Source organism: Centroberyx affinis, unplaced genomic scaffold (assembly GCF_046629955.1).
Source record: "Centroberyx affinis isolate AG114_WGS23_722 - 3 ecotype Tasmania unplaced genomic scaffold, CSIRO-AGI_Caff_v1 ptg002048l_1, whole genome shotgun sequence".
Lineage (NCBI taxonomy): Eukaryota > Metazoa > Chordata > Actinopteri > Beryciformes > Berycidae > Centroberyx > Centroberyx affinis.
Genome location: NW_027280383.1, coordinates 261,115 through 267,114, shown reverse-complemented (window position 1 = coordinate 267,114; position 6,000 = coordinate 261,115).

The window sequence follows — 6,000 nt, the reverse complement described above, 5'->3', positions numbered from 1 at the left end:
AATACTGTATATAATATCATATAATAATAATAAATTAATAATTGATCCTTTGCAATCAATTAATTTTCCTGGCCCTGAGGCTGGTCTTGCCCCATGGGCCAAATGACATTTAAAATACATTCATTAGTTGGATGTTGAAGGGTATCGTCCAGAGCGATCATCTCTGTTGATCTTTAAGAAACTCCTTAAGCTTTATTTTTACATTTGGAAAGACATGTACACTGTTTATTACCTATTTTGGTCTTGGCCTTGACTGGGTCTCAACGCCCTTTGGACCTCGTCTTGACTCACATTCATTTCCCACGACCCCTAAATTTTATTGTACAGTCTCATATAATATAGGTAAAATAGGCGTAAAATTCTATTAATAGAATGCACTTCCAATGACAGAAGATCTCTCTTCCTGTGAGACTTCAAGCATAACTTGTTTTGTTTACATACTGAAGTTAGCAGAGTTAGCCAGAAAGCTAAAGTGATGAAGACTGAGATTTAGTTTTTATAAGTTATGAACCTACAGGCCATAGCATAACAAGACTAAGAGTCTAACAGCCCTGTGACGCTTAATTTTGTGGAAGCGTCTGCTGAGATTTTACTTACGCAGAAGGAAAATCACTGGTGTAAACACATACTCAATTAAAAAGAAAAAAAGCTAATTTAAAATATACTCAAAGTAAAAGTTACTTTTTAATAAATCAACTCAGTGTAATGTGTTAGAGGGAGGAATCAGGGCCATGATACATGGGAAGTGTTGTGAAGCAATGTAAAGTATGTAAGTATATTTTCATTATTCTCCTATAGCCAGTGTGGTTACATTGATTTTGTCCTGCTTACCAAACCCATCCCTGTTGTAAGCGATACTTCCCTTCTTCACAGCTTCAAAATGTTGCTTGTGTACCTAAAGTTTGTGTTACAACAAGCAGCATTTTGGAGAAGATGACAAGGCAACGTGTCGGTCAACAGGAATTGAAGTCAGACTTGCAGCATAATACCATGGCATTAGAAGTTGCCATGTGAGTGTTTATCCACTTGGGCTGTATAATCTTGCAATGTTGACCAAAATGTTACACAGTGTGCCGATCAAGGATATAAAAGTGCTGATACACCTGGCAGTTTTTTAGGGCAATGTAGGCTACACTCCCAATACCAACCAACTAACCAAGTCAAAACACAGGATTAACATCTATTCAAGTGTTGCCTTGCAAAAAGACATTCCTGTGTGATTAAATAAAAAATGTAAAGGCAACTTATTGATCGATCTTGATCATCATATTTGCCCAGACTTATTTTCCCTGGTCATCTCTGCCTGAACAGTTGAACCAAAACAGAGTCTGTCTGTCATTAAGAGCAGAATTCTGCTCCCTGTGACTCAACAATAAGTCCATTCCGTCTCTCACAGAAACTTTCTCCCTGAACACCCTCAGTTCATTTCAGCCACCAGTATCAACTGTGTTTGAGTGCTTTTACCTCTGTTCTATAGTTGTGCGTTTGGTAGTTGGTTTTATTGTGTCGTTGTTTCTGCATTGTTGATTTGTCATCCAGTAACAAAACATCCATGGACTGGATTGAAGGAGAAAGGGTCATCTATAGACCCATCAAGGTATGTGTGCATTGTTTATTGCAGTTAAATTGTGCCGATTTTGAGCTGATGTATGCATGTAGCATAAAAGGCTTTTGAGTGACATTATCTCATTTCCTTCAAAGGTACTGTTCACTGTACCGGTGTACACAGAGACTGTAAATCTCTGCTGGGAGTGGAAGTACTATGAAGTACAAGTAAGAACCACTTTTGTTTCAGGCCCGCACAAAATAAAACACCTGACAAATTCTGGTAGTCTCCTATGATTATACATGAGAACATCTGATGTTTTCTATTTTCTTGTAGAAAAAAATGATGGTGCAGTTTTTGAGGCGTCAGCAACAAAAGCAGGTCCCATCTGAGCTGACAGCTGAGGACATGACTGACTGGCTGGTGGCGCAGGGCAGGAAATCTCTCAGAGAGCAGTGAGACTTACTGAGACACACAGACAGTCCACCACTCAATCTATCATCAACTCTGCTAATGTTAAAGGAATAGCTCACCCAAAAATGAAAATTCTGTCATTATCTACTCACCCCCATGTTTAATGTTTGATGTCCACTTTAGTCTCTGTTCTGTATGTATTCTGCACAGTGTAATACATGCAGCGTTTATAGTTAAAAATGGCACATTTTATGTCATTTTTCATTATTATTAGGCTATGACATCAAACATCAACATTTTTGGGTGAACTATTCCTTTAAGCTAGTCTGCTACTAATGAGAAGAAAATAGAGCAACAGTTAAGATGAACCTTCTGTTTTCCTTCCATTTGAAGATTGTGGAGGTTTGATCTTGAGAGTTTTGATGACAGTGTCCAGCCTCTCCTCAAGCTGGTAAGACCAAGATCATGAAAAGAGTAAATTATCACATAACACTAGATTGATCCTGTAAATATGTCAAATCTTAATTTCATTTCTTGTTTCAGATGTGGGAGGTGAACATCAGCATGAAAATGTTGGTTATTGAGTTTTTAGCCCGAATCGTGCTCAACTCACCTGCAGCCAACAGTCCTTGTTTTCAGTAAGTCACATTTATGAGATGAGATGAAACTTGAATGATTCCAGTGGGGAAATTGTGTCTTTTCAGAAAATGTGTATTTCAACTAATTTTGAGCTTCTCTTATCAACAGAGACCCTCAGATCATCCGTCTGGCTGACAAAGCCATCAGGAGCCTGATGGAGAAGCAGCAGCCCAGCTCCAGCCTTCTCAGCCCCCAGGAAGTGGTGATGCTGGTTGTGCCCAGAGTGCTGCAGTGCTTCTGGATTAATCCGGCGATCCTCTTGTCCGTACCCCCGCTGCAGCTCAGCGACCTGGCCGTTGGACTCACGAAGGCCGTTGAGGATAAGCTCTCCACCTCTCTGACCTCCACGGACCATCAGGCCACCTTCTCCCGCTCCATCCGGGATGAGAAGGTCCTTTCTATTCAGAACAAGGTCAGAGAGAATTACACTCCAGACGTCCTGCTGGAGGAGCTGAAGCGCTTTGGGCCAGAGCTGCTGACCAGGATTGTTGACATCACAGTGGGGGAAATCTGTGTGATGTTCGAGCCTCTGGTTCCTGTGAGCCTCCCTACTGAAGCTCCTCTGGTTCCTCTGAGCCTCCCAACTGAAGCTCCTCTGGTTCCTCTGAGCCTCCCTACTGAAGCTCCTGTGGTTCCTGTGAGCCTCCCTACTGAAGCTCCTCTGGTTCCTCTGACCCTCGCTACTGAACCTCCTCTGGTTCCTGTGAGCCTCCCAACTGAAGCTCCTCTGGTTCCTGTGAGCCTCCCTACTGAAGCTCCTCTGGTTCCTCTGACCCTCACAACTGAACCTCCTCTGGTTCCTCGGAGCCTCTCAACTGAAGCTCCTCTGGTTCCTCGGAGCCTCCCAACTGAAGCTCCTCTGGTTCCTCTGAGCCTCCCTACTGAAGCTCCTCTGGTTCCTCTGAGCCTCCCAACTGAAGCTCCTCTGGTTCCTCTGAGCCTCCCTACTGAAGCTCCTCTGGTTCCTCTGAGCCTCCCTACTCAAGCTCCTGTTGTTCCTGTGAGCCTCCCTACTGAAGCTCCTCTGGTTCCTGTGAGCCTCCCTACTGAAGCTCCTCTGGTTCCTCTGAGCCTCCCAACTGTAGCTCCTCTGGTTCCTCTGACCCTCATTACTGAAGCTCCTCTGGTTCCTCTGAGCCTCCCAACTGAAGCTCCTCTGGTTCCTGTGAGCCTCCCTACTGAAGCTCCTCTGGTTCCTCTGAGCCTCCCAACTGAAGCTCCTCTGGTTCCTCTGAGCCTCCCTACTGAAGCTCCTGTGGTTCCTGTGAGCCTCCCTACTGAAGCTCCTCTGGTTCCTCTGAGCCTCCCTACTGAAGCTCCTCTGGTTCCTCTGACCCTCGCTACTGAACCTCCTCTGGTTCCTGTGAGCCTCCCAACTGAAGCTCCTCTGGTTCCTGTGAGCCTCCCTACTGAAGCTCCTCTGGTTCCTCTGACCCTCACAACTGAACCTCCTCTGGTTCCTCAGAGCCTCCCAACTGAAGCTCCTCTGGTTCCTCTGAGCCTCCCTACTGAAGCTCCTCTGGTTCCTCTGAGCCTCCCAACTGAAGCTCCTCTGGTTCCTCTGAGCCTCCCTACTGAAGCTCCTGTGGTTCCTGTGAGCCTCCCTACTGAAGCTCCTCTGGTTCCTCTGAGCCTCCCTACTGAAGCTCCTCTGGTTCCTCTGACCCTCGCTACTGAACCTCCCCTGGTTCCTCAGAGCCTCCCAACTGAAGCTCCTCTGGTTCCTCTGAGCCTCCCAACTGAAGCTCCTCTGGTTCCTCTGAGCCTCCCTACTGAAGCTCCTCTGGTTCCTCTGACCCTCGCTACTGAACCTCCCCTGGTTCCTCTGAGCATCCCAACTGAAGCTCCTATGGTTCCTGTGAGCCTCCCTACTGAAGCTCCTCTGGTTCCTCTGAGCCTCCCAACTGAAGCTCCTCTGGTTCCTCTGAGCCTCCCTACTGAAGCTCCTCTGGTTCCTCTGAGCCTCCCTACTCAAGCTCCTGTTGTTCCTGTGAGCCTCCCTACTGAAGCTCCTCTGGTTCCTGTGAGCCTCCCTACTGAAGCTCCTCTGGTTCCTGTGAGCCTCCCTACTGAAGCTCCTCTGGTTCCTCTGAGCCTCCCAACTGTAGCTCCTCTGGTTCCTCTGAGCCTCGATACTGAACATTCTGTGGTTCCTCTGCGCCTCCCTACTGAAGCTCCTCTGGTTCCTGTGAGCCTCCCAACTGAAGCTCCTCTGGTTCCTGTGAGCCTCCCAACTGAAGCTCCTCTGGTTCCTGTGAGCCTCCCTACCGAACCTCCTGTGGTTCCTGTGACTCTCCCTACTGAAGCCCCTCTGGTTCCTGTGAGCCTCCCTACTGCAGCTCCTCTGGTTCCTCTGATCCTCCCTACTGAAGTTCCTGTGGTTCCTCTGACCCTCGCTTCTGAAACTCCTGCCATTACTTCAGTCCAGGAAGGCTTGACCAGCAGCCTGGTTGGCATTGAAGAGAAGGAGGAGGTGCAACAATCCTCTGACACCACATCAGGTAGGAGTTCATCAGGTCCGTTCACACTGTAGCTCATGTCTACTTCCATCAAGATGAACTGAGGCATTGATTGTCCTCTTTTATTTTTCAGAGATCAAAAAGACCAAGAAGAAGAAGAACAGAGTCCGTCGCTTCTTCCGCCGGCTGTTCCAAACACTGAGGAAAACACCCAAGGAAACAGATAGCGACTGAAATCCCACTGCAAAAAATAAATTCAGTGTTGCATTGCAAACAGTCCATGTCAGTCAATTTTTTTTCATTTACTGTGGACTTGATGCATTGTAAAATTCAGAAATGATCATACAGGAATTGCATGATACAACATATCCAGTCAACTCCAGAATTATTGTCACCCTTCATGAAAATGAGCAAAATTTATTGTATAAAATAAATACAATTCTATTTTTTTTATTAATCTCAGAATCCAGAAACTGTATTGCTTTCATCATTTCCTATTTCACTGGGGTCAAAATATGAGGTTGCACACATATAAAATCCATTTGTCATCCATCACTTTGTGGAAAATCAAAGAGCTTTCAACTCAGAGGAGGCAATAATCAATAAGTTTTAGAGATCTGGAACAGTTGCAAATTCACCAGGAAGAGGATGCAGTTGCATATTGTCCCCATGAACAGGGAGGAAGATGGTGAGGGAGGCAAAGAGGAACCAAAGGATCACAGTTTCACAACTGCACAGTTGAGTGGAATGCTGAGGTTATCAAGTGTCAAAATCAACAGACGCCTCCTCCATGTCAACAAGCTCTTTGGAAGGGTTGCAGGAAAGAAGCCCTTACTGAGTGCAACCCATAAACTGAAGCGCCTGAACTTTGACAAGCATCACTGGAACTACAATTGTGTGTTGTGGTCAGATGAGACCAAAATGGACATTTTTTGCCATGCA